At 33.9% G+C, this 19,369-nt stretch overlaps 1 long non-coding RNA gene across 2 annotated transcripts in view; it reads left to right on the top strand.

The window, feature by feature from the left end:
* The window catches only part of LOC108582895, an 89,091-nt gene extending 69,926 nt beyond the window's left edge, over nt 1–19,165 (top strand). Inside the window, exon 3 of one of the 2 annotated variants that reach the window (XR_002518392.2) lies at nt 18,933–19,165. This is a non-coding gene — a long non-coding RNA (uncharacterized LOC108582895). Of the gene's footprint in view, nt 1–1,349; nt 6,756–18,932 lie in introns of those variants that run through there. The other variant, XR_002518393.2, reaches the window with a different exon arrangement.
* The last annotated feature ends 204 nt before the right edge of the window (nt 19,166–19,369 follow it).

Raw genomic sequence — 19,369 nt, 5'->3', positions numbered from 1 at the left:
AGATGCTGTATAAATTCATTCTCTCACAGACTATATATAATACTTCTCTGAGCTCCATATCTCACCAAATCTTAGTTTTTACAATCATTTTAACTATTGTGAATTTATGTAGTCTAATCACATTTCAGTTTTAATTTGCATTTTTCTGATTACAAATGATTATACTTTTTCAAACAGCATGTTAGGATTCTTAAATTAAGATCACAATTTATGTATAAATTAATTTTGAGAATACATCTTTAAAATATTGAGACTTCTGATCTATAAACATGAGTCTTCCATTTGTTTGTGCTTTATGTAATTTATTCCATTTATTTATAACTATTTTAGGAGAGCAATTGATTCAATAGATTTAATAGTTGGTATATGATATTTTGCATGCTATGATAATTATTTAATTGCATATCCTATTTATTGCTAATATGTAGAAAAACAATTGATTTGTTTACAATGAAAGAGCATTTCTAGAGTCATCTCTCAGCAGTTTAGCTTTTGAGAGAGATTAAATGCAAAATATCTTCATTTTAATTAGTGCATATTTATCTCAACCAGAGCACTCTCATACAATCAGATGTACACAAAGAAGAATGGTAGTCATAGCATTCCTATTCCAGTCCATGAACACATTATTTCCATGTTGAGTGGTACACTGGACTTTTTCTCTGGGCATGAATTAGTCATTCCCCCTTTTTGTTCACTATATAAGTTATTCAGTGTCATGGTTGGTTAAAAGAGTTACTGTAGTGCTACAGTAGCAATCTGGAAATGGTAAGAAGTGGGACAGGCATTACCAGTTTTTAAGTATGAAAAGGAAGAACATCAAAGATGAATGTTCTGGAATGGGCAGATCTTCGTAAGTGTGGGTGGAATTCAGCTTTAAATACACATTCTATATCTACATGTGATCTATCAGCATATAAAAAATAACCATATAAGTTTTGGAAAGCCTTAAAATCACTCAGCTGAGTTGGAAAAACATCAGCAATTTCACAGTGGTCTCGGGATTCAGCCAAATTTAAATTTGCTGAAGAGCTGACTGCCTCTTTCTACTGAAAACCCACTGCATGTGAGTTCCTGTAACATTTGGTATATCACAGACACTTATGGTAAATATATTATTTTATTGGTTTACAAAGATGCAGTTTTACTTTTAAACTCTTGCTCCATTCCCACTTCATACCTCCAGAAGAAGAATCTAGGGGTCAATATTTCACATGAAGAGTTTCAAGGGGTTTTCAGGTTTCAAAACACGTAGGCTCAGCTATGTACTTGAGGACATTTCTCATGGGTGCACATTGATTCCCACCCACTTTCAGTGAACAATATTTGCTAATGTTGTTGTGGTTGAGTCCTAGAAACAAATGAAGAGAACAGAGCTGAGATAGAGTGGTGGTGATAATCTCAAGTGATCTTCCTTCTGATCTTCCAAGACTCAATAAATTTGGAATGCAACGTTCATGCTAAGCAAGCACCAAAGACCAGGGCTGCAGTTTGAAAGGGTGAGATCCCTGAATTGTCACCAGGATATTGCAGTCAGCAGGCCCATAGTGTCACCTCTGTGCTCCCACAACACTGCTAAGTGCACAATAGAGAAGATGTAGATATTTATTACAGGAGAAATAGTGGTTCTCTACCAACCTAAGAAAGAAGGACATAGTCTCAGTTCCTCTCCTGCTCCTAAACTCCACATTCTAGAATTGGGCTGCACTGAGAGGAGGATCCAATATAAAAGACGTAGAGACTCTGCCTTGGAAGACTGACTAACCCAGTGAATTTTTATAAATAGCTACAAAGTTAATCTTTAACCACTTTAAAACACAGGGCAAGTTAAAGATTTATTTTAAAATAAATCTCAAACATATCTATTTACAGTACAGAAAGAGGGGCATGTGTAAACATCTGAAAGGGGAAAAAGTCAGTAAATGAGCTGGGAAAATGGTCTCGAGACACCAGGAGCTGAACTGAGCTGTGGTGGCCTAAGGATGGCATTCAGCTCATTCTGGACTCAGAGGTAGGGATATTTGTATGGAGAGGGTGTAGAGAGGAGTCCATTTCGGTATCCTGGTATTAAGGGAGGTGGTGATGAAGAAAGAAATCACTAGAAGAGACCCACTGTGACAAGATGGCTCATTTCACAAGATCTCTTGCTCTCCATTCCAGGTAGACATTTGGAGATGATCTTCCCGGTCAAGTTGGCTTTGTGGTAGGAGGAGTAGGGGTGGCCAGAGCCTAGAGATAGAAATTCTCTTAGAAAACACAGTTGAATAGGGAGTAGAGAGTTGAAAAAATGAATCTGAATGTTTTTCACTCCCTCCTTTGTCAGATCATAAGCAGCCCTCAGTTGACATACTTGAGTAAATAGTAGCTAAGTGGACTCTCATGCAGGTGCAGCTGGCTGCACAATACCTTGGCACCTAAATGGTCAAGTGCAGGTCTCTACTTCCAACATCAGTGCATTAATACTTCCACATGAATCTAGAAAGATCAGTGGTATAGCCCTTGAAGCAGGAAGGTGCAAAGTCGAGTCCATAGACAAGATGGGAGAACTATGTGGACTTGTTGTTCAACTGATTATACGGCATGAAAGTGTGCAACAGACTCTTTTCACAGCTGTGTGGTAATGGAAGGTGATGAAGGAGGTGAGGCTAGAAAATATGAACACTGGGTGCAGATGTTGGTGGCACCTGGATGGTTCTAGAAGCCACAGCAGGAAGTGGCTGTGGTACATTTGTGTGCTTGGATTTGGTTTATTTATTTATTTTTATGAAAGTTAATGTTTCTTTAGAGGGAGAAAAGAAAGCACAACAAATTTTGAGTATAAAACAGCTGTAAAATATCGTAAACATTTAAAAAATATTTCTTCTATGTAACAGCTTGACGCTTATGTTTAGGGATACATAGTCCTTGATCTTCTCTTCATGTGATAACCACTTTGTGATATTTTATAGAGAGTGATATAAGAAACACTCTTTCAGCTGGCACATTTCTTTACTCCCCATGTCTTGTTGGTGCTAGGTGCGATAGTTTGGTTTCATATTTCACTTTAGTATCTTTGTTTCTGGATGCCATCTACATCTGCACAGGAGGTGGCAGAAGAATTCCTGAAAGCCGTTCTTGTGCAAGGAAGCTATCAAATACCCACTTGTGTGATGCACTAACTACGAACTACAAAAATATTTTGTTAAATTTAAGTCAAGGTTTTCCTTAGCATGATCCCCAAAATGCCAATGAGTACTCTAGAGCCATTTAACAAGATAAAGAGTTGGAATCAAAAGATGCAGGTTCCCATGTAAATAAAATATATTATTTTGCAAATTGTACAAAGGCATGTGACCATTTGAAAGAATATATTGCTCAACTTCTTCCCAGGGCTTTGGAAATAACCCACCAAAAAGTCTGGAAGCTTAAGCTTCACCTGATTTATGGTAAATTTGCCTCTAATCAGAATAATCATTCTAGAATACAAATCAGATCATGACAGTCAATGCTTTAAATATCTCATGAATTTCTTCGAATTGTCCTAACTTTTATTTTATATATTTTAAAATCTTAGACAATTGAAAAATATAAGGCAATGAAGCTAAGAATTATAAATACACACACACACACAACTTCTTTTTGTCTGAATCATTTGAAAGTAAGTTTTAAGCATTATGGGATTTCTTCATTTCTAATTACTTTAAAATGTATCATTGAAGAACAAAATCATTCTCCAATTAATCATAATATAATAATCAAACCAGAAATTTGACACACTACTGTCTTTTGTTTATTATTATTATTTTGCTTTTTGAGTTTTTTGACACACTACTATTTATTATTAAAAATGAAATCAATCTTCCCAGTTGGTCAATTGTTAAAGTACTGTGCTTTACAGTTGTTTTTTATTGTGGTTAAAAATACATAAAAATGAAATCTACCCTATTAATAAATTTTAAGTGTACAGTATAGCATTGTTTATATATGCATTGTTGTGCAGTACATCTCTATAGCTTTTTCATCTTGCATGACTGAAACTGTATGCACATTGCACAGCAATTATCCATTTCTCCCTTCCCCTAGTCCCAGCAACCACTATTCTACTTTCTGCTTCTATGAGTTTGACTCTTTTAGATACCTTATAGAAGTAGAATCATTCAGTATTTGCCCTTCTGTGACTGACTTACATGGTCCTCAACTTGGACTTATAGCCCATGTAATCCAGGATGGCTGTGATATCCCCTTCCAGTAACCTTGACCTGAGATAATAAAGGAAGAAGTCTGTGTAGGTCTTGATACATTTGAATTCCTTCTTTAATAAGCAAAGGAAGAGATTGATGACCCCTGTTTTGGGTACGCTGAAGACATGGTAAAGGGCCTGCATGCTGGAGGAGCTCATCACTCAGTGAGGGCATGAAGCTCATCACCATCTCATTGTAGAGGTTCCCAAGTCTCACAGGAGGTTCTGCACAAACATAACTTCCAGAGTATGATTTTGAGAGACAGACCACTCATAGGTCAAGTCAGGGAAAGCAAATTTATTATAGATAGAAAGCAAGAATCAATAAAAGTCTAAAATCCATGGGAAGTTCTTCCCCCACGTCTGAGGAAAGTTGCCCAAGATTGATGACATCTTCTCTGATCATGCCTCATCTCACATCATGGCTGAGGGTATTGTGGGTTTTCTACCACCTGGCTCACTGAGTGCAAACACCGAAGGATATTCTGTTCTAGGAGAGACAAAGACAGAGTCTGGATTGTTCCATATAGTTCGTCCTTACTTCAGGTCACTGCATTCCCAGAATATTCTACAGTTATTCTGATAACTGCAAGCAAGAGGAGAAAACACTGTTGGTCAATGCTATCTAAAGACTTGTCCTTCCATACACATAAAACTACATAAAACAGAGTCAATAAAAGGCATCTACTTGGCACCGGCTGTACGTTTTACTGACTGGTGTCTACTTTGACTTCATATAATTGCATTAATTTGGGAAATTAGTCTTATAATATTTTGTGCTCACTGAACTGGGCTTCTCCATGAATCCAGGGAGAAAGGCTATCTTAACTCGCCGTGGCTTCTAGGTTAGAGGCCTGAATGTTCTGAGAAGCACTGACATCTTGCCCTGACTTATGACAGCAAGAGAGAGGCACAACTATCTCTGGAGCCAGGCTGTCTGGGTTCTCACTGTGCCCACTGACTCCAGGAGATCAAGACCAGTGCCCACAATTGACTTTTCATGTTCAGCAATCTTGCTAAACTGACTTTTTAAATCTCATAATGTCTTATTAGATTGTTTTAAGTTATTAAGAAATAAATAATTTTATCTCTATAAAAGTGTGTTTAGTGTTTTTCCCCTTAATACTTGTCCTTGATTTTACCTAATTTCACTAAGATTTCTGGGAAAATTGAATGGATATGATAATACCACGATTCTTGACTTGTTCCTAGAGAAAGAAGAACATTTTAGAAAATTTTAATATTAAATATAATGCTTTCATTAACGTTTATAATGTAGACATTTTGTAGATCTCATTTATCAGAATATGAAATTGCCTTAAGCATTTAGTCTAAGCATTTAGTCACAAACGAATGTTCAATTTTAACAAAAGTTTGTTCTTGGTCTATTAAGACCACAATATAGCATATTTCTTTTATTTTTTCAACTTGGTGACTTTTACATTTATATCAATTTGTATTTTGTATAATTTTTATTTTTATACTATTCTTATCAGATTATGTCACCTATATTATCCAGGGTTCTCCAGAGAAACAGAAAAACAGGATGTGTGTGTGTGTGTGTGTGTGTATGTGTATGTGTGTGTGCGTGCATGCACATGTGTGTATGTGTAAAATATAGGCTGGCATGTCTCAATTCATAGGGTAAGTCATCAAGCCTGAATCTGAAATCTTGAGAAAAAGGAGAGTTGATGATGTATTTTTACTGCAAAGGCTAACAGAATCAAGCTTCAAAAAAAAAAAAAAAAAACGTGATGTTTCAATTTGTGTCTGAAGACCAGCAAATCTAATTTCACAGTTTGAAGACCATCAGGCAGGAAGACCTTTCTCTTACTTGGGGGAGGTTGGCCTTTTTATTCTATTCAACTTCTAACTGGTTGGATGAGTCCCACTCCTCTCCAGTCTACCTATTTAAATATTAATTTCATTCAAAGACACCATAATCAATAGATTGCAATCTCCTCTTCAGTCTACCTATTTAAATATTAATCTCATTCAAAGATGTCCTTACAGAAACACATAGAATAATATTTGACCAAATAGCTGGGCACCTCATAGTCCAGTAAGTTGATACATAAAATTACCCATCATAGTACAATTGTTATAATGAACTCAAAAAATAAGTTAACCAGTATTTATATTTTTCCGTTTTCTTTAGCACAGGTTAAGATTGGCATATATATCCACTTCTAATTTTTGTAAAATTCAACAGTGAAGCCGTAGGGGACTGATGTTTTCCCTACAGAAATCTTTTTGAGAGTGAATTGATTTCTGTGTCAATTTTATCTAGTTAGTGTATTTTTATAGGAATTTGCTCATTTTATTAAAAAAATTCAAGGTATTGTGAAAAATGTGCATATAATCATCTTATGCACTTTGACTGCCATTAGGATTTCTAGTAATGCCAATTTTTTCTCATATATAATGTTTGTTATTTGTGTCTGCACTGCTTTTTCCTTGATGAGCTCACCAACTCTCTATCATTTAATAAGAATTTTAACCACTGAAATTTGGTTTCAAGATTTTTTCTATTTCTTATTTGTTCTTACATTTTATAAATTTTTACAAATACTTTTATGTTATTTCTAAGTTTTAATTTTCTTTGATTTTGAGAATTTCTTAAGTAATTATTTTCTCCTTGATTTTTAACCATTTTTTCATATATTCAGTTAAGCCCACAAATTGCCATCTGAGTATGACTTTAGCTGAATCTCACAAATCTGAGATATTTTTTTCTTTCAGTACAAAATATTTTCCAATATTCACTGAAATTTTCTCCTCATTATTGTGATATTTGTAAGTGTTTTAGTTATTTTTGAAAGACATGGGGATCTTCTTCATATCTTTTTAAATTGATTTTTAGATTGATTTCATTGTGGTCAAATAGTATTCTTTGCATGACTTCAGTTATTTGAATTTTTTGAAACCTGCTTTAAGGTCCATCTTATGGTCAATTTGTGTAAATGTTCCATGTGTGCATGATGACAATAGGCATCTGCAATTGTTGGATGCAGTTTCTTACAAGTCCCAGTTATCATGATTTTGTTTATATGGCTTTTAATATAAACTGTATCCTCAAAGTTTTTTGATCCTATTTGTTCTATCAGTTTCTGAGAAAAGTTTGTTAAAATCTCTAATTATTCTTGTGGAACAGTCTGAATATATATAGCATATATGTATGTATATATATGAGATGTACTATACACATACACACACATGCCAAAGTATAGATACAGTACTTTCTTCTTAAAGTCTAGTTTGTCAGAAAATAATATAGCACGATCTACTTTCTGCTGGGCATTGTTTGCTTAGTATAACTTTACCTTTCCTAAGTCACAGAAACTAAAACATTTAAATTTTCTTTATATATTAAAACTCCATAATATATTGTTACTATATTATATTGTTACTATATTATATTGTTAATATAATATATTATGTAGTCAGTGTTTCAATGCTCATTTATATTCGCTTACATAATTTACCTGTTTTTACTCTTCAGTCTGTAGCTCCTAATTTCCATTAGTGATAGTTTTTTCTCTGTCTCAAGAAAGGCATTCAATGCTTCCTTAGCTTAGATATACTCTGCTAGTATTGTCTTCTTTTTGAAATTTCATGTTTAGTCAGTGGATCTAGAATCTAGATTGGCACTTGTTTTAGCCTTTTGAAAATATACCATAATCATTTGGCTCCTATTGTTTTCATTGAGAAGTGACATGTTAGACTTATTTTTATTTACCTGGGGTTAGTGTATCATCTTCTTGCTGCTTTTGAGACTTTCCTGTTTCATGATGAATGACAAAAGTCTTGCTGTGATATTCTGAGTTATTTTCTCATAGGATTCCTGCTGAAAGTTTATAGCACTTCTAAAATAATATAAAAAAACTTTATGTTTTAGAAAATTATCTGTTTTTTTTCTTAAAAGATTGTTTGTGCCTTATTTTTTTTTCCTCTTCTCTTTCTGAAGCTCCATTTTTGAAAATTTAAAATTAATTTTACTAATTATATTCTAGTTGTATTTCACTATTACTATAGTTTTGTTAACTCCTAGTCTTAGTTTCACTTATTTTGTCATTATATTTTTTTATATTGAAATTTAATTTAATTTTTCTGTAAGGCTCTTTCTAATCTTAGTTGCTTCTAAATATATGCTGAAAGTTTCAAGTAATAAGCACAAATATTTTAGAATTTATTTCTTAAAATCCCAAGATCAAGGGTCCCACTGATCTGTTTTTTATTTTTACAATACAATGTTATGTTAGACATTGAATATGTGCTGATAATTGTTTGTGAAAAATTTTAAAGATAATTTATGACTTAGAGTGTACTTATGATATTACTGTGATATGTGTGATATGTATGTATATTTCTGGAAAGTAGGCAGTGGAAGTAATGGTCCTGGCTATATTCTAAAGAGCGTTTGTGATAATTTTATGCTTGATATCAGTTCTTATAAAAGATAGTGCTTTTTGATTTACGTTTACTCCTGTAGTAGAACTCTTTGGGATTTCTAATCCAAAATATTAGGGTTTATCAAATCCTTTTCTTTTGGACATTACAATCCAATTTTTATCACTTTAAGCTCCACACGTCTGCCAACACTTTCACTTATCCTTATTCCTGTCCACAGTCTCTTCTGAAAATAAACATATCTAAGTGAAAAGTGATATAAAGCTATTGTATGTTTTCTTACTTTCTTAAACCTTGAGTCATAATTTTCAAGGTTTATTTCCCCCCAAAATTTCAAAAGGCCTTTCATTAATATTATAACTAGTCTTAATGTTTATTCTTACTCTACCTATACGTCCTTGGGAAGCATGTATTCACCCTGAATCTGGCAATAAATGCAAAGAGAAGGCATAGTGGGGGCAAATGGTGAAGTCAGAATGTTCTCTAACCAGTTTGTGGTCACTCTTTCCCTGGAATCCATTTAGTACCACTGGCATATTATGTGTATGTTAGTCCATATTGGTCACACATTAGTCTATTCCCCAGAGACCATATCATTCCCATATTCCTCACACAGTCCAGATACATCATTATAAGCCTCTTAGAGGACTGGGGATAATTGGATAATTTTATCCAGTAACTGGATAATTTTAGCAGCATTGTCTAATAACACAGAAATTCCTGACCCCAAAAACTCAGGTAATACAGAGTCAGACAGTGACACTGGTATTCAGGGTTATGTTTTGAATGTGTTGAGTTGAGGTGCTTCTTGGATGTCATAGTGAAGACATTTAGTAGGTCATTGAACAGCTGGTTTGAAAACACAATAAAGCGCAAATATTGCAACAGGTACTTCAAAATTATTAGCTAAATGTCATAGTATAAAACATACTAGTGGATATAAAAACACATTTAGAGGTAACTAGAGAAAGATGTTGAAGATAGAATATTGAACTACACTAATATTTAAGAGATTCTGTGAGGAAAAAAAAAAAAAAAAACTGAGCCAATAAGTGAGTGAATATAAATGGCCCTGATGGGAAGTGGGCAAAATGAAGTGAAAGATCTCTTCGAAAAGGGAGGTTGATAATGGTTCAATGAGAAGTGAGGGATCTGTTTTATAAAATTCTCTAGAGATGTGTGCTAATGTTTATGCACACCTGGACACCTTATTTTTTATTGGAAGGATTAGATAAAGTGAGATTGGTTAAATCATTTTACTAAAGGCCTCAATGAAGATGAGTTATGTTGAGGACTAAACAAAATGAAAGAGATCAAATAATTTTATATATTGATAGAAATTTCAGTTTTACCTAGGATAAAATGAATATATTTGATTGCAGTGTCTTTTGAAAGCAAATAAAGTATAGGGATCATTTGTGTATATGTTATTTTTTCCTAGTGTAACCTGTGGAGAAAAGTTGTAACTAATTCAAATCATACAAGTGATTTACCAAAATGAAAAACTAATGTGTTCAGAGTGATAGTTCTCAGTAGCAAATTTCCTACCTGTTAGCAAATTGTAGAGTTCATTTATGATTTTAATATTCTCTAAAGTTAAAAGTGAACATATAAAGTAAAGACAAAATCTTGTCAATGAGCAAAAGCTCTCTAGTTGGAATACTCCTTAGACAGGGAATACATTATCAGAGTGAAAGATGATGAATTAGAAAACCTGATAAACTATGATGTATACTATGACTCACAATATTTTTAACATTTAAAATTCTCTTGGATATCCTGCCAGCATGGAAAGGGGAAAAAAAAAAATAAAGTACTGAACATAATATATACAATTAAAATTTTGTATGCATATGTAATTTAAAAGATTGACAGCTAAATCAGTATGACTAAATATATTCATTTCTACATACATGTAAGTGAACCCTAAATATATGATGTAAAGTTATCTTTTAAAGGGTAACTTTCAGAAAAACCTTTAAAACTACTGGGCATTTTAACATATCCAATGAGAGGTAAATGAAGTTTTCTGACTAAGTTTAGAAAAATGAATGTGAAGAAACAGATGACTTGAATAATAATTTAAAAATCAATATTTAGAAGGTAAAGGGTGTTTTAAATTATTATTTGAAAAACTCATACAATTATATGAGAAACTACAAGATTTTAATTTATTATCAACATTATTGGCAATCTTAAAAATAAACAAATTGTGGATAGCCAACCATTGTCTTGATATTTATGTCATAGGTTAATTTGATCCCTTTCACCTAAAACAAAAGGTGACCCAACTTGACCCCAGTGTCATTTGTGGTCAATTTTGGTGTAGGATAAGTAGCTTAAAATGATAATAGCAACATATTTTCCCAAAAAGAACAACACTTTTTAGACCTGAAAGTATTTATAGTGTGTAATCATTGTGACAATTCAATATCTAAATGAAAAATTTTTACATGCTGATACAAGATATAAAAACTAGGAATATAGAGCAATCAATTACAAATTGCTCATCATTGATTTGTTTTTCTTCATTGGGTCTTTCTTGCTTATAAAGATGATTTACATTTTTCAACTGCATTTTAGATTCTTAACTATATATATTTTTCCTCTGGATCAAGGTGACAGAGTGAAACAAAAGTTTATCAAACCCCAGTATAAATACAGTGAGATGAATATGATCACAATTATGAATACAGGGAGACTCACTTCAAAAGATAGCCCAGGAAGCCTGCAGATATGTAGAGAGGTTTGGAGCTTAGAAATCTTAGGTGAGATGTGAATGGCAGTGGTATTGAGTAGAGCAGAAAACAAGGATTATATTAAAATATATCTATGAAATAGTAGGTCATCCTTACCAATCCTTCTTCATTTGCTTCCCTTGCACCTCAAACATGCAAACAACAGCAATCATAGCTTCTGCATCTGTATTCTACCAATAGCTCCCCTCCACTGTAGGGGAGTTTTATTGATAGAGTATTCCCCACTCTGTTAATCTGAATTGGATCCTCCAACATGGCCATCAAACACCTACCAAACTCATAAGTATTTTTTCAGGATTAAGATTTAAATTTGAAAAATAAAGAAGGATTGTCTGTGTGGTGAACAGTTTTCAGTCATTTTTACTCTCCAGAATTAGAAATGTTTTTATGGAAATTATATTCTCTCTTGCTCTCTCTTTATGTGTGTGACAGTTGTTTAGGGGGCCACTGGTTCAATTTTCTGACAAAAGAGTGTTTGAAACTACAGTACCATTGTAAAATTGGAACATCTCATTTCGGGGAACACATATTTTTGGAATCAGCATAGATCTTACATCTTCAGATCGCAACACTTTTTTTTTTTTTTTTTTTTAGTTTCTCAATGTGTGTTTAATGAACTATTTGTTTAATCACACAGAGTGGGCTGTGGTTATTTACAACTAAGATCACTGACATAAAAATGATAAACTGAATTAATGTAGGCAAGAAAATGTTAAGCATGCTATAGGAAGCTGCTATTTATTATCTAGTCTGTTTGTGGCTAAAGGCAGAGCATATTTATGTTGAATTAAAACGGAATTCCAGCAGCTTGTGGCGTTCGGTGGCAAAATAGCTAATTAAACTATTACCTGTGGTTACCTAGAATAAAATGTGTATTAATGACGAGAATTTCAGAGATTAAGTCACATCTTAAAAGAACAAAATGAAGCATATAAGTAATTCAAAGCTCTAGGGTGAGCTAGTTGCTTTTAATTTTTTCTGTATAACTTGAAGAAAATGCATGACAAGCTCAAGGTCCTAAATTCTCAGCTCAAAACTAAGACAGACAACCAAGGATTTTAAGCATCTCTCATTTCTTTTTGCCTGTAGGCTGAGAAAGATGAAAATCAAACTAAAAGCTTTATCCTAAGGGTTTACAATTTATGTAGGTAGAATTAACAATCTGAAAATGCATCAAATGTGACAGAGCTTTGATAAGGAAATAATAAAACAGTGAGTGTAGGTATAAAGACATACTGAAAGATTTGGATGTTTTAAAATATACCAAATACCAAGACTCCAAGTCAACCCCTATTTTCAGCTAAGGTATGTCTGATGTGACTATTTCTGCCTTACTAAAGAATCCTAAAACTATTTGATCAAAGCAGTTTCTTGCAGAGAATTCAATTCTTCCCATATTCTCTACTCAAGAACTCTCTTATTGTCTTCAGGCCTCTAACTAAAATCAGATACTAGCAAATGCATGAAATTACATACTCAAGCATGGCAGAAGGAAAAAGCTTATAATCAAAAAAGAAGATAGAATTTTGCCAATATACCTATGATTTATTTTAAAAATAGAAAATACCAGAGACATTTGGTGAATATATTTTAAGCATGCCAGATGAAGAAAAAAATGACCATAATTTTTGGTGAAGCTTAACCTACAGTATTGGATTCCCTAACTAGGGAAAGTGAGGTTGTTGTTCTAACTCACACATCTACAATCATTTTCTTGGATATTTGCTCAAATCTTGATTTAAAGATGATCTACTCTAACGTGAGGGAAAGAATCTAGCAAATTCATTGCATATGTGGAGAAGGAAAGCAAAGGACTTAAGAATACATTTGTCATGTGTAATATCTAAAGTATTTCCCAAACTAAGAAAGCCCAGAAAACATTCCCTTCACCACAACATTGGGGACACCTCTACCGAAGAAAGTACATGCATCTGTGAAATGGGCAGGAGCAGCAACTGTAAGAATCAACTTGTTGATTGAGGTTAATGTACCATTTGAAATTAGTATCAGTGGAAAGATAGACATTACAGGAATAGGACAGAGAGGTAATCAGAATGATTTGATACACAGGAATCTTTGAAGGTGGCTAATTCATCATAGGGTTCCTATGGTAAACATTAAAATTTTTCCAAATAGATTCTTCCTTTATTAATAACCAAAAATTATGCTAGGTGTGGCAAACACAACATTGACATGTTTTGGAATTGTTTCTATACTTTATTTCAATCTCTAAACCTGAATTACTTTATAGAATTAGAGCACCCAAAATTGAGATGATGGTAGGTAGTATTGAGAAATGACATTCTACATATATACTATAAATTATTATGTTATTACTACCTAATTTCACCTGCAAACATTCACCAGGATCTTTATACATTGCTGAAAGGGAAATAGTCAACACATGGGGTGAACTAATTGGATTTGGCACTGACTCTATGGTAATGTTAATTTGTGTGGCTCAGAATGACATTGTTGCCCACTGACAAGAAGAGGGTTATAGATGTCAGGCAATCAGTGGAGTTTTGACCTGACACATAATTGGCATGAAAGGTTGTTAAACCTCCAGTTCCTCTATTTATAGTTGAAATAGCTATTCAATATTACCAGAATTGGCATTTTGGCTTCCTAACCCACCAATAATGGCATTTCTGTCAGGAAGAATACAGTGAACCCTATGGAACAACAGTGCTTTTTCCAAAATAGAAAACCAAAAGCAACAACGTATTCCTGGGGGATACTCATTATTACTGTTGAGTTTTAGAAGATCAAAGAAAGGTGATGATTTATATTTCATCTTCATGTAACTCCTCTGTTTTGCTAAGCAGTACACAGATAAGAACGGTTTTTAGAAACATAATGGATTATTACAAGTTTAATCAATTCAATTCAATTTCACCTGTTAATTCTGACATCTACTTTTCCTGAGAAAATTACCACAGAACTTGATCGATATGTACCTATTGATCTAGCATGTCATTTTGTACCTATCCTAATAAGCAAAGTTTTTTGGGAACTGGGTACTTTCACCTGCTGGGACAGAAGTAAACACTCATAGAAATACACATTCCCATTGACTCAGGAATAAAATCAACTCCCTAATTTGGGACACAATTTATTTCACAGAGACTTTGATTATCTTACTATCCCTTAGAATATCACAACATTAGTTACATTGTGACATAATTTTATTACTTGAGTAATGAGAAGTAGTAGACATTCTAAATGACACCAAAGTACTCCAAGTTATAAGTCAAATAAAATGAAGAAAAGATATGTCACCTAATTCAATGGTGATCTTCCAGTCCAATTATCTTCGGATATATTGTAATGAATTTTTCAAAGGCAAGTATCAGTTGCTTCACTCATCATCTTTTGTTATTGTAAAAGTACATCACAACCTGTTGCATATTTTAGGAATTTGGAGACAACATAGATAACATGTAAATGTGCTATGCTGACCGTATATTAGAAAACCTGGAACACTTCTACCTTTATGTGGGATCTAGAGCAGTGGAAGGCTGTCAATCTGCTTCTGCTCCTTCTGAATGTGACATACTTAACTTTTCTACTTAACCATTTGGAGACATCAGATACACTGTACAGGCTACATAATTCCATTCATTGAGCAACTCCAGGAACATCATTCAAAGTTGATTATAACGTGAAAAGTTCCTCTGAAGTTAGGGAGCGCTAAACCTTCACAATTATACAAAATGGTCCTGGCAGTATTATTCTTGATAGTTCTGGCAAGTATACGGTAGCATAAGATTTTCATTAAGTATGTAAGAAACTCTTAAGGAAAATCCAAAGTAGATTCCACTAGAGTTTTGAAACACATCTATGGACTCTTTGGAATAAAATAGTGAACTTCAAAGAAAAAAAAAGTTCTTAGCCCTTCTGGGCAGTGATAGAGTCCAAATTATTTACTCTGGGACTTCAGGTGCTTATACCACTTGACGGTCCCAGTTGACTTGGTATTATCTTATCCTTAAATACAAGATTACCTAGCAATATATTCAGTATTGAATGTTACAATTGAAATTATATTCAAATAGTTATTTAAGGGACAAGTAGATTGCATGAACCTGATACACCTATCTTACCACTCTTCTCTCAACTTGCCCTTATGCCTTCATGGACATTAAATATATATAGTTGGATCAAGAAAACAATATTGAGCTAGCTTATTTTAAAGACAGATTTGCAAAATTTTCTAGCACCAGCAAGGAATAAAATGATTGATATTAAAGCTTGAGTGAGAAGATAGTGGAGAAGGGAAATCCTTCTGAGTTGAAAACATTAATGATATAGCTCACTGCCACCTTTATCAGAAAGAAGAGATGGCTAGAGGTAAGAATCTCTACCAATAGGAGATAATAATTTGATTAAATTTTAAGTGGGTTGGCAGGAGAAATACTAGAGTTTTAATGATGAGCTTCGGCTACAGGTTAAGTAAATGGTCTACTTACATGTTCCAGGAGTATGAGAACTGTGTCCTGTGTAAATGCTCAAGCCAGGCATCAGCTATGGGGAAGGTGTTAATTATCATTTTTATTGCCATATTCACTGTATAAAGGGCTCATGAACTAAGAGATATTGGAGGAAAGGGGCCAAAGTTATACATGGGCCCAACAACAGTGACTTCTTAACATGGCTGGACAAGTTAACACCATTTTTGTAGTAGAGATGCAATTTGTCAGTGACATGAACCAATCCTAAATGGCACCATATTCTCAGGGAATTAGCTAGTATAGAGGAAATATATTTTGTTTATTATATATTTATCATTATAAAAAAGTAATTATTGGTTTGAAATTAATGTTATCATATAGTTAGTTTTACCTTAAGCAAATTAATGATTGTATTGTTTAATATCTAATCTAACCGCTATATTGATTATGAACAAGAAAAAGATTTTGAAAGTATAAGCTTGTATACTACTTTTCATAAGATTCATTGATCTTAATATGTACTCCACCTTTCAGAAGCAGCTGACTTTGGAATATATTGGAATTGACATAAAATATTTAATATTCCAACTGGATGACAATAACTTTTAATCTTTATGTCTTATCCTCAAGAATAGCAACTGACTAATACAGGATGTCATTTTTATTCTTTTCAGCCAGGATACATGAGTTCAGGAGGAAAGAAATACAAATGAAAGTGGTACATCTAACTATTACGTTCTTGACTTACTTGCAAATGTATGGTTCACGCCTTGTGAGCTCTATTCACAGGTCTTATAGCAAAAGAAAGATTGCATACATGAGGTAACACAATAATAATTCCTTTGCAGTATAACATTTTAAACAACACATGCCTTTAGATGAGTAGCTTGAAATGGAATATTTCCTAAAAATTAATCGGTATATCTACAGGGGAAAAATATAACTGCTGCTAAACAATAGGAAAAGAAAGGATTATGGATGAGTCTGCAGAGCCATCTACTTCTGCTATGTCCCATAGTTACATTTAAGGGAATACCACACCCATCTCATGTAGACAGAACCACCACTGGCTCAGAAAATTCAGAGATGAAGACCTAAAAAAGCCTCCAGATAAAGAAGTCTGTGGTGCTGGTGTAAAGCAAAGGACCTATGGAGCAGTTGAATATACTGTCTAAGTCCTCATGGTCAGCTACAGGGTTGAGGTTATAGTGACCACTTATTTCCCCCTTTGTCAACATTTAAAATTACTTGTTTGGTGGCTTTAATGACTGTTAAAATATTTTTGATTTCCAAATTCATTTCCTAATTTAAATATTACTATTTAGATAAATAATAATAATAATAATAATAATAATAATAATATGCTTAACTACACAAGCCCACAGTAAGTGGAAACTACATGCTTCCAGGTGCTCAAGCCAAAAATCTTGGTAACATCACTTATCCTTGTGTCCTATGGCCAATCTATCAAAGAAAAAAAAAAAAATCTGTGAGATTCACCTTTGAAGTATACCCAGAATCATACCACTTCTTAATACCTCTTTTATTACCACCCAAGTCCACTTCACCATCAACACTCACTGAAACAATCACAAGCCTCTAAACTGGTCTCTTAGATTGGCAGTGTGTCAGAGTTTCTTTTCAAAATAGCAGCCTATATGTTCTTTTCAAATGGCAAGCCAGGTATTTTACTCCGTTTAAAGCTCCCCAGAGGCTTACTATTTCGCAAAGAATTCAATAACAGGTCATCTGACTTTCTTTTTTTTTTTTTGAGACGGAGTCTCGCTCTGTCACCCAGGCTGGAGTGCAGTGGCCGGATCTCTGCTCACTGCAAGCTCCGCCTCCCGGGTTTACGCCATTCTCCTGGCTCAGCCTCCCGAGTAGCTGGGACTACAGGCGCTCGCCACCTCGCCCGGCTAGTTTTTTGTACTTTTTAGTAGAGACGGGGTTTCACCGTGTTAGCCAGGATGGTCTCGATCTCCTGACCTCGTGATCCGCCCGTCTCGGCCTCCCAAAGTGCTAGGATTACAGGCTTGAGCCACCGCGCCCGGCCATGTCATCTGACTTTCAATGTAAACATCTTCATCTAAAAATTCTCCGCAATTTACCTTTCTTTTACCAATCTGATCTTGTCTCCCGCAATCCTCTTTCTTTCTCATTCAGCTATGGGAATATTGATCGCTTTGTAGAATTCATCTGTCTCCAAATTTGTATTGTTTTCCTTGTGGTTAGAAGGAAAAATATTAACGTCTACTCCGGTTTTTTAAGTTATTGAAGGCTAGAGGGAAAAAATTAGTGTCACAAGATGATATTTTTTTCTCCATATGAACTCAACATATTTTGTTAAATAGATGTCCGTACTCTGAGTTTTAATGGAGCCTCCCATATGAGCAGGGTAAAAGGATATTGGAGAGATATTAGTCAAAATGTTATATAGAGAATATTATATTGGAAACAAATATGACTGAGTCGTGTAGAAATTAGATTAAAAGTAAGAATTTGGAGAGTTTTTCAGGAAACTTAGAAGTTTTCAGATTGACTAAGTAAAAATAGTTTATTTTTACAATCTGAAATGAATATTAAAGTCTTTTTCCTCAACATGAGGCAAAATAGTATATGAGGATTGTGATAGATTACATTAATGACGTCAATATTTTACTCATTGATGTATTCACAGTCTTTGATGTATTTGACTTTGCAATTTGTTCCATTTAAAATGCTTAACGTAGTTTTCCAAGCATCAGAAAATATGTTAAACCTTTTTCCAGCACTTGGAAAACTACGCTAAGCATTTTAGGTGATAACGGGCATAAATTGGACAATGATACAAAAGTCTATGAAGTTTCTTTTGGAATTTCTTTTTTTTTTTTAATTTATTTATTATTATTATACTTTAAGTTGTAGGGTACATGTGCATAACGTGCAGGTTTGTTACATATGTATACTTGTGCCATGTTGGTGTGCTGCACCCATCAACTCGTCATTTACATCAGGTATACCTCCCAATGCAATCCCTCCCCTCTGCCCCCTCCCCATGATAGGCCCCGGTGTGTGATGTTCCTCTTTTGGAATTTCTATGTTGTACTACAGGGAATATCATGAGAAGAATAGTTCTTGGCTAGCTTACTGGTCCCTGAAGAAGGAAAAAAGACATGTGGAGCATAGCTGAGATCAGCCAAACCTCCTGTAAGAAAATGCCCAGGATTGCTTGTGTGTCCAAGAAAAATGTATTAAATTATTTTTCCTTACAAAGACAATTCATGATCTTTACAAACGTATTCTGTGATTAAAGGTGTTAAATGCACAAAAATTTTGTCTATTTTTCATTTTTTAAAAACAGAAAATGAAACAAAACTGACATTTTAAAGGCCATAATACAGATTTCAGAAACAAATTTTAAGTGAAAACACAAGTGAATATTTTACTGAATAAAAGTCTTAACGTGAAATGAAGCTTTGTGATAACCAAGGATGATAGCATAGGAAACTCTGGTGTTCATTTGTTGGGATTATGAATGGAAAGGAAGA

The sequence above is a fragment of the Papio anubis genome, chromosome 15 (genome assembly GCF_008728515.1).
Source record: "Papio anubis isolate 15944 chromosome 15, Panubis1.0, whole genome shotgun sequence".
NCBI classification, from domain to species: domain Eukaryota; kingdom Metazoa; phylum Chordata; class Mammalia; order Primates; family Cercopithecidae; genus Papio; species Papio anubis.
The sequence above is the reverse complement of the archived record's forward strand: the minus strand, read 5'-3'. Positions and strand labels throughout refer to the sequence as shown.